Source organism: Nansenia antarctica (genome assembly GCF_963989245.1).
Source record: "Nansenia antarctica genome assembly, chromosome: 17".
Taxonomy (NCBI): Eukaryota; Metazoa; Chordata; class Actinopteri; order Argentiniformes; family Microstomatidae; genus Nansenia; species Nansenia antarctica.
In genome coordinates, this window is record NC_137687.1 from 2,935,101 (window position 1) to 2,944,143 (window position 9,043).

Below are 9,043 nucleotides of genomic sequence, written 5' to 3' on the forward strand. Positions count from 1 at the left end.
GCCAATACCCAGAGTTACGTCCTTGTCAGCACAGTCGGACGGCCAGCTCCCCCTCGTCACCAGCACCCAAACCAACGTACCAAATATACTAAACAATACATTACATCCAATCCAACCAAAACCCAATAACTATAAACAATAACCATGCGGGTCTCCCAATATAGAGTTGGACAAATCCAACAATCCAATCCCGAATATCAACTATGAAAAGGGAGAGAATATTGCTCTCACCAAATTCAATCCCGGACGAGCCCCCAATTTGTTACGCTTGCCTGGCTCAGGACAAGGTGACAAAAAGGGAGACGACACATGGATAACAATTAATAGGAGATTTATTAAAGAATAATATGTTAAATGGAAATAATGTTTAAAGTAAATAGTAACAACAAACAAAAAGGCTGCTGGTCGACAAGGAAGAGACCGAGTCCATCAATTTGACCCCCTCTTAAAGTTAACTAACTTACGAACATGTATTTTATTCTGTGTAACATAATCATTAGGGATGCTCCGATTTATCGGCCACCGATTTAAATCGGCCGATTTCACTCCAAATGACTCGATCGGTGATCGGCAAAAATGGCCGATCGCAAAAAACGATCTTTTTTTTTTTTTTCTTTTCCCTGGGGAAGACAGATAACTGAACAGAAAACATAGGAGGACGTAACAGTATGTAAACCATGAAGGCCACGTTTATGATGTCTTTTATACAGCCATATCGACTGACTTGGGCTTCAGGCCCTAACTGGGTGATAGGCCAGACCTTTACTATGCCATAAAAATGGGTCTGCGTTTGCTTGGTGCCTAATGGATCAAAACTTTTGTCTAAAAAGCAAAAAATATGTAGGCTATCCAGTCAGTAGGCCTACAGTTATGTATTTAAAAAAAAATCGGTATCGGTATCGGTATCGGTTGATCTTGAGGGAAAAAATCGGTGATCGGTATCGGCCCCAAAAATCCAGATCGGAGCATCCCTGAATTTGACCCCTTCTTAAAGTTCCTGGGACAATCAGGATGATCACCCCCACCTGTGCCCATCTGGAACCAAGAGAGAAGGTCAACAAGACAACAGATGATTGGCGCCCACTGGTGGTACCAGTGTGGATCGTCACACCAACCAACATTGATAAAGCCACATTTAGAACAGCCACAGACAGTTCCAAGCCAACTACTTAAATTTGAGAATACACTTAAATTATTAAATGTTTTAGAAAGCCTATAACATTTTCCAGGACAACACAAGATTTCCATGTTAATTGAAAATTTTGCTCAGTTTCCATGCCTTTTCCAGGTATGGAACAGGGCTCAATAATTTCCATGTTTTCCCTGTTTTCCAGGTAGCGTGGCAACCCTGCCAGACAGTTGCAGAACCTTTTAGACATTGTTATGTTATGTTATGTTAATTTTATTTATAATGCGCCCCCCATCCAACTTTTACATCGGCCCGGGGCGCAGCCCGGGTAAAGGAACAGATAAAGACAAAGACAAGGAACACAGAAAGCAATCAGACACAGACGCCTTAAACGTAAATCTGAGGCATACCATTCACAACAAATAGGGAGTAGATTTAGGGAATGTCATTTAGGAAGAGGTGGGTTTTTAACTTGGCTCTAAAGGAGTCCAGAGTGGGGGCAAACTTGATGGCAGAAGGGAACATTCTAGAACCCCCGAGACTATACACCTGTGGAGATGCCTGTGGGCTGGTCAGTTGGTTTAGTGTTAAGGCCAATGCACACGGCGTGCGATTTGTCGCACGACAACATTCGATTCTCAATTCACACCACGAAGTCGGACCAGGCAGGCTGATTACTATAGGCTCTACCAATATTGCTTGCCTTGCTTCCACAATTTCTACAAGATACAACTGGGCATATTGTGCCTACATGCTCGATTGTTATTATTATGTAATATAGGCGTCTTGTAATCCCATATGAGATGGGCCGTGTTGTTGACTTCGGCGGTGTGAATTGAGAATCGAATGTTGTCGTGCGACAATATCGCATCGCACGCCGTGTGCATTGTCTTATTCAAAACAATGGAATCGAATTCGGCGGTGCGACAAAATCGCACGCCGTGTGCATTGGCCTTTAGGGTTAGTTAGTTTTTAGGGAAATCACCTGCACTTCTTCTTTGTAGGGAGGGGGAGCAGCTTGCCACTGAGGACACGGCACAATTCCTGTAAAGCAGCAGGATATTTAATAGATGAAACCTGGAACGTCTAATTAGCAGTACCGATCACATCACGGGCTGCAGCATGTGTATTTGGAGCAAAGGCAGGGTTCTACAGTAACGCTGTTTTACTTGCCCGGAGCAAGTAAAACATTTGCTGGGTTTGTTGGCGAGAGCACAACGACGCTGCTGGATCCTGGATATCTTTACCTGTGTGGAAGAACAGGAAGAACAACAGACAGCACGAGACTAGACTAGATGATTGTGAGTGAAGATATTATCAAAGCGTACGGGTGATCGACAGGCGCCTACGCTTTGATAATATCTTCACTCACGATCATCTAGTCTAGTCTCGCGCCTGCGGCGTCTGTTGTTCTTCCTGCACACAGGTACAAATATCCGGGATCTAGCAGCGTTGTTGTGCTCGCGCCAACAAACCCACCGAATGTTTTACTTGCTCCGGGCAAGTAAAACAGCGTTACTGTCGAACCCTGAAAGGTAAAACATATTTTAGGTCTGTTATAATCAGTACTTTCTCTTACTCTTTGTCAGCCGAGCCAGGCAGCTCCGTCTCCACGGCCGTGGGGCTGCTGCTCAACGTCCTCTGCCGGGTCACTACAGGTTCGCCTCTCGGGGACAACTTTGGCCTCTTGCCCTGTCCCCGTGGCGGCGACCCCATTGATTGTTTCCTGTTGCCACGGGAACGAGGATATGACACGGTGGGAGACGAAACGACGTCTGCAGAAGCCAGCCCGGAGACCAGCACTCTGGGTCGTCTGAGCAGCAGACAGGAGGACACCAAGGAGGACAAGGCGCCCGGGTCTTCGGGGAGCTTGAGGAGGTCTGGTGTTCCTGATACTGTCATACAGTCCGATACGACGTGGTCTCTCTCAGTCTCTCCATCTCTCCTCCCACTCTCCGTTTCCTCTTCACTTTCCTCTCCGTTCCCCTCTCCACGGCTCTGCTTCCACAGAAAGCTACTCACTCTGTCTCTCACACTCCTCCTCCCTTTCCGAGTGACTCTCACCTTCACCTCCTCGGGTTCCTTTGTCATAGGTCGCCCCCCTGGTTCACATCTCAATCCGTGACTTCTCGTCTGCACATTTCTCTCCATCTGTACTTCCTCATCCTCCTCTTCCTCTCTCACTCCGTCATCCCTTGACCTCTCTTTGATCCTAGTGCATTCAAACCTCTCCGTCGACGTCGAATTCGATTCTTGCTCTACTTCTGTTGAGGTGGACGGAGTGACGTCTTGCCGACGACATCCTGTTCTCTCACTAGCCGAGGCCATGAGTGGTGGTAGGTCTTTACTCGATATCAGTCCCGTGATCACAGGTGTGATGGGCAATGACTTGTTGTTCACCTGTGTGTGATTGGTGGTCTCAGGGCTCAGGGCTCCGACTGAGGTGGGTTCAGATCCTTCCGGATCATTCTGCCGCACTCTTCCAGAGGGCGGGAGAGACACGGAAGAGAGGATTTGCCCGATGGAGTCTCCCGTACATGGGGGAAGGGCAGCTGAAAGGAACAGAAAAAGAGGGTGAGAGAATTGAAACAGCAAATATGAGAAAGAAAATACGTTTCAGATTCATCACACCAAGGTTCCGATCCCAATTCACCCCTACGGCTCCGATTTGCGCGTTCACGTTTAGGATAGGGGTGTGTCCCGATTCTTGTTTTCATGGAGGGCTATGGGGAAGGGACCACCAGTCAAACTTCTACCACTTCCTGAGTAAATCCAACGTTCCTACGCTGAGATGAGACCGTTTTAACTTGCGCCCCCCACTCGCGGATATCAGGAAGTATTAGCGCTATTGATCGTTACCATTAGCAACACATTCCAAGCGCTAGCTAGCTAGCAAGCACATCAATGTTTGTTTGCAACAATGAACCATGTGCTTGCCAACCAACATTGATAAAGCCACATTTAGAACAGCCACAGACAGTTCCAAGCCAACTACTTAAATTTGAGAATACACTTAAATGATTAAATGTTTTAGAAAGCCTATAACATTTTCCAGGACAACACAAGATTTCCATGTTAATTTAAAATTTTGCTCAGTTTCCATGCCTTTTCCAGGTATGGAACAGGGCTCAATAATTTCCATGTTTTCCCTGTTTTCCAGGTAGCGTGGCAACCCTGCCAGACCAGTTGCAGAACCTTTTAGACATTCTAGAACCCCCGAGACTATACACCTGTGGAGATGCCTGTGGGCTGGTCAGTTGGTTTAGTGTTAAGGCCAATGCACACGGCGTGCGATTTGTCGCACGACAACATTCGATTCTCAATTCACACCACGAAGTCGGACCAGGCAGGCTGATTACTATAGGCTCTACCAATATTGCTTGCCTTGCTTCCACAATTTCTACAAGATACAACTGGGCATATTGTGCCTACATGCTCGATTGTTATTATTATGTAATATAGGCGTCTTGTAATCCCATATGAGATGGGCCGTGTTGTTGACTTCGGCGGTGTGAATTGAGAATCGAATGTTGTCGTGCGACAATATCGCATCGCACGCCGTGTGCATTGTCTTATTCAAAACAATGGAATCGAATTCGGCGGTGGGACAAAATCGCACGCCGTGTGCATTGGCCTTTAGGGTTAGTTAGTTTTTAGGGAAATCACCTGCACTTCTTCTTTGGAGGGAGGGGGAGCAGCTTGCCACTGAGGACACGGCACAATTCCTGTAAAGCAGCAGGATATTTAATAGATGAAACCTGGAACGTCTAATTAGCAGTACCGATCACATCACGGGCTGCAGCATGTGTATTTGGAGCAAAGGCAGGGTTCTACAGTAACGCTGTTTTACTTGCCCGGAGCAAGTAAAACATTTGCTGGGTTTGTTGGCGAGAGCACAACGACGCTGCTGGATCCTGGATATCTTTACCTGTGTGGAAGAACAGGAAGAACAACAGACGGCGCGAGACTAGACTAGATGATTGTGAGTGAAGATATTATCAAAGCGTACGGGTGATCGACAGGCGCCTACGCTTTGATAATATCTTCACTCACGATCATCTAGTCTAGTCTCGCGCCTGCGGCGTCTGTTGTTCTTCCTGCACACAGGTACAAATATCCGGGATCTAGCAGCGTTGTTGTGCTCGCGCCAACAAACCCACCGAATGTTTTACTTGCTCCAGGCAAGTAAAACAGCGTTACTGTCGAACCCTGAAAGGTAAAACATATTTTAGGTCTGTTATAATCAGTACTTTCTCTTACTCTTTGTCAGCCGAGCCAGGCAGCTCCGTCTCCACGGCCACGGGGCTGCCGCTCAACGTCCTCTGCCGGGTCACTACAGGTTCACCACTCAGGGACAACTTTGGCCTCTTGCCCTGTCCCCGTGGCGACCCCATTGATTGTTTCCTGTTGCCACGGGAATGAGGATATGACACGGTGGGAGACGAAATGACGTCTGCAGAAGCCAGCCCGGAGACCAGCACTCTGGGTTGTCCGAGCAGACAGGAGGACACCGAGGAGGACAAGGCGCCCGGGTCTTCGGGGAGCTTGAGGAGGTCTGGTGTTCCTGCTGATACTGTCATACAGTCCGATACGATATGGTCTCTCTCGGTCTCTCGGTCTCTCCTCCCGCTCTCCGTTTCCTCTTCACTTTCCTCTCCGTTCCCCTCTCCACGGCTTTGCTTCCACAGCACACTGCTCACTCTGTCTCTCACACTCCTCCTTCCTCTCCGAGTGACTCTCACCTTCACCTCCTCGGGTTCCTTTGTCATAGGTCGCCCCCCTAGTTCACGTCTCAATCCGTGACTTCTCGTCTGCACATTTCTCTCCGTCTGTACTTCCTCATCCTCCTCTTCCTCTCTCACTCCGTCATCCCTTGACCTCTCTTTGATCCTAGTGCATTCCAACCTCTCCGTCAACATCGAATTCGATTCTTGCTCTACTTCTGTTGAGGTGGACGGAGTGACGTCTTGCCGACAACATCCTGTTCTCTCACTAGCTGAGGCCATGAGTGGTGGTGGTAGGTCTTTACTCGATATCAGTCCCGTGATCACAGGTGTGATGGGCAATGACTTGTTGTTCACCTGTGTGTGATTGGTGGTCTCAGGGCTCAGGGCTCCGACTGAGGTGGGTTCAGATCCTTCCGGATCATTCTGCCGCACTCTTCCAGAGGGCGGGAGAGACACGGAAGAGAGGATTTGCCCGATGGAGTCTCCCGTACATGGGGGAAGGGCAGCTGAAAGGAACAGAAAAAGAGGGTGAGAGAATTGAAACAGCAAATATGAGAAAGAAAATAGGTTTCAGATTCATCACACCAAGGTTCCGATCCCAATTCACCCCTACGGCTCCGATTTGCGCGTTCACGTTTAGGATAGGGGTGTGTCCCGATTCTTGTTTTCATGGAGGGCTATGGGGAAGGGACCACCAGTCAAACTTCTACCACTTCCTGAGTAAATCCAACGTTCCTACGCTGAGATGAGACCGTTTTAACTTGCGCCCCCCACTCGCGGATATCAGGAAGTATTAGCGCTATTGGCCGTTACCATTAGCAACACATTCCAAGCGCTAGCTAGCTAGCAAGCACATCAATGTTTGTTTGCAACAATGAACCATGTGCTTGCCAACCAACATTGATAAAGCCACATTTAGAACAGCCACAGACAGTTCCAAGCCAACTACTTAAATTTGAGAATACACTTAAATTATTAAATGTTTTAGAAAGCCTATAACATTTTCCAGGACAACACAAGATTTCCATGTTAATTTTCAATTTTGCTCAGTTTCCATGCCTTTTCCAGGTATGGAACAGGGCTCAATAATTTCCATGTTTTCCCTGTTTTCCAGGTAGCGTGGCAACCCTGCCAGACCAGTTGCAGAACCTTTTAGACATTGTTATGTTATGTTAATTTTATTTATAATGCGCCCCCCATCCAACTTTTACATCGGCCCGGGGCGCAGCCCGGGTAAAGGAACAGATAAAGACAAAGACAAGGAACACAGAAAGCAATCAGACACAGACGACTTAAACGTAAATCTCAGGCATACCATTCACAACAAATAGGGAGTAGATTTAGGGAATGTCATTTAGGAAGAGGTGGGTTTTTAACTTGGCTCTAAAGGAGTCCAGAGTGGGGGCAAACTTGATGGCAGAAGGGAACATTCTAGAACCCCAGAGACTATACACCTGTGGAGATGCCTGTGGGCTGGTCAGTTGGTTTAGTGTTAAGGCCAATGCACACGGCGTGCGATTTGTCGCACGACAACATTCGATTCTCAATTCACACTAGTGTTGTTCCGATACCATTTTTTGATCCCGATACCTGACCGTGCAGTACTTGCCGATACCGAGTACCGATCCGATACCACGGCGTTTGAAAAAACAAAACAAAAAAACATGTTTTTTGAGCCGCATACTCACCTCGATGTAAAATTATTGCTAACACTTAGTCTGGCACTGCTCAAAACCTTTGTAAAACTCGTAACGTTTTTGTAAAACTTAAGTAAAAAAAAAAAAAAAAAAAAAAACTTACGTTTTTGTAAAGTACTCGCCGATACCGATACCAGCATTTTTGTGCGTATCGGTGGCCATGCCGATACTAGTATCGGTATCGGAACAACACTAATTCACACCACGAAGTCGGACCAGGCAGGCTGATTACTATAGGCTCTACCAATATTGCTTGCCTTGCTTCCACAATTTCTACAAGATACAACTGGGCATATTGTGCCTACATGCTCGATTGTTATTATTATGTAATATAGGCGTCTTGTAATCCCATATGAGATGGGCCGTGTTGTTGACTTCGGCGGTGTGAATTGAGAATCGAATGTTGTCGTGCGACAATATCGCATCGCACGCCGTGTGCATTGTCTTATTCAAAACAATGGAATCGAATTCGGCGGTGCGACAAAATCGCACGCCGTGTGCATTGGCCTTTAGGGGTAGTTAGTTTTTAGGGAAATCACCTGCACTTCTTCTTTGTAGGGAGGGGGAGCAGCTTGCCACTGAGGACACGGCACAATTCCTGTAAAGCAGCAGGCTATTTAATAGATGAAACCTGGAACGTCTAATTAGCAGTACCGATCACATCACGGGCGGCAGCATGTGTATTTGGAGCAAAGGCAGGGTTCTACAGTAACGCTGTTTTACTTGCCCGGAGCAAGTAAAACATTTGCTGGGTTTGTTGGCGAGAGCACAACGACGCTGCTGGATCCTGGATATCTTTACCTGTGTGGAAGAACAGGAAGAACAACAGACGGCACGAGACTAGACTAGATGATTGTGAGTGAAGATATTATCAAAGCGTACGGGTGATCGACAGGCGCCTACGCTTTGATAATATCTTCACTCACGATCATCTAGTCTAGTCTCGCGCCTGCGGCGTCTGTTGTTCTTCCTGCACACAGGTACAAATATCCGGGATCTAGCAGCGTTGTTGTGCTCGCGCCAACAAACCCACCGAATGTTTTACTTGCTCCGGGCAAGTAAAACAGCGTTACTGTCGAACCCTGAAAGGTAAAACATATTTTAGGTCTGTTATAATCAGTACTTTCTCTTACTCTTTGTCAGCCGAGCCAGGCAGCTCCGTCTCCACGGCCGTGGGGCTGCCGCTCAACGTCCTCTGCCGGGTCACTACAGGTTCGCCTCTCGGGGACAACTTTGGCCTCTTGCCCTGTCCCCGTGGCGACCCCATTGATTGTTTCCTGTTGCCGCGGGAACGAGGATATGACATGGTGGTGGGAGACGAAATGACGTCTGCAGAAGCCAGCCTGGTGATAGTCTTAGAGGGGAGCTCAGCACTTTCATCATCAACCCCACAGCGATGTCGCTCTGCCATCACGTCATTCACCAGGTAGGTGCTGCAGGTCTGGCAGAATTGAAATTTGTGCTGGGAGTGGCTAGAATGGTGGTGCTCG

General features: G+C 47.5%; 1 long non-coding RNA gene across 1 annotated transcript; it reads right to left on the reverse strand.

The window, feature by feature from the left end:
• Positions 1-6,154: 6,154 nt before the first annotated feature.
• Positions 6,155-8,716, reverse strand: LOC308172655. Its single transcript, XR_013937863.1, has 3 exons — positions 8,687-8,716; positions 8,093-8,151; positions 6,155-6,362 (listed from the first exon to the last, which is right to left on the reverse strand). It is a non-coding gene; the product is annotated as an uncharacterized lncRNA (long non-coding RNA).
• Positions 8,717-9,043: the final 327 nt, after the last annotated feature.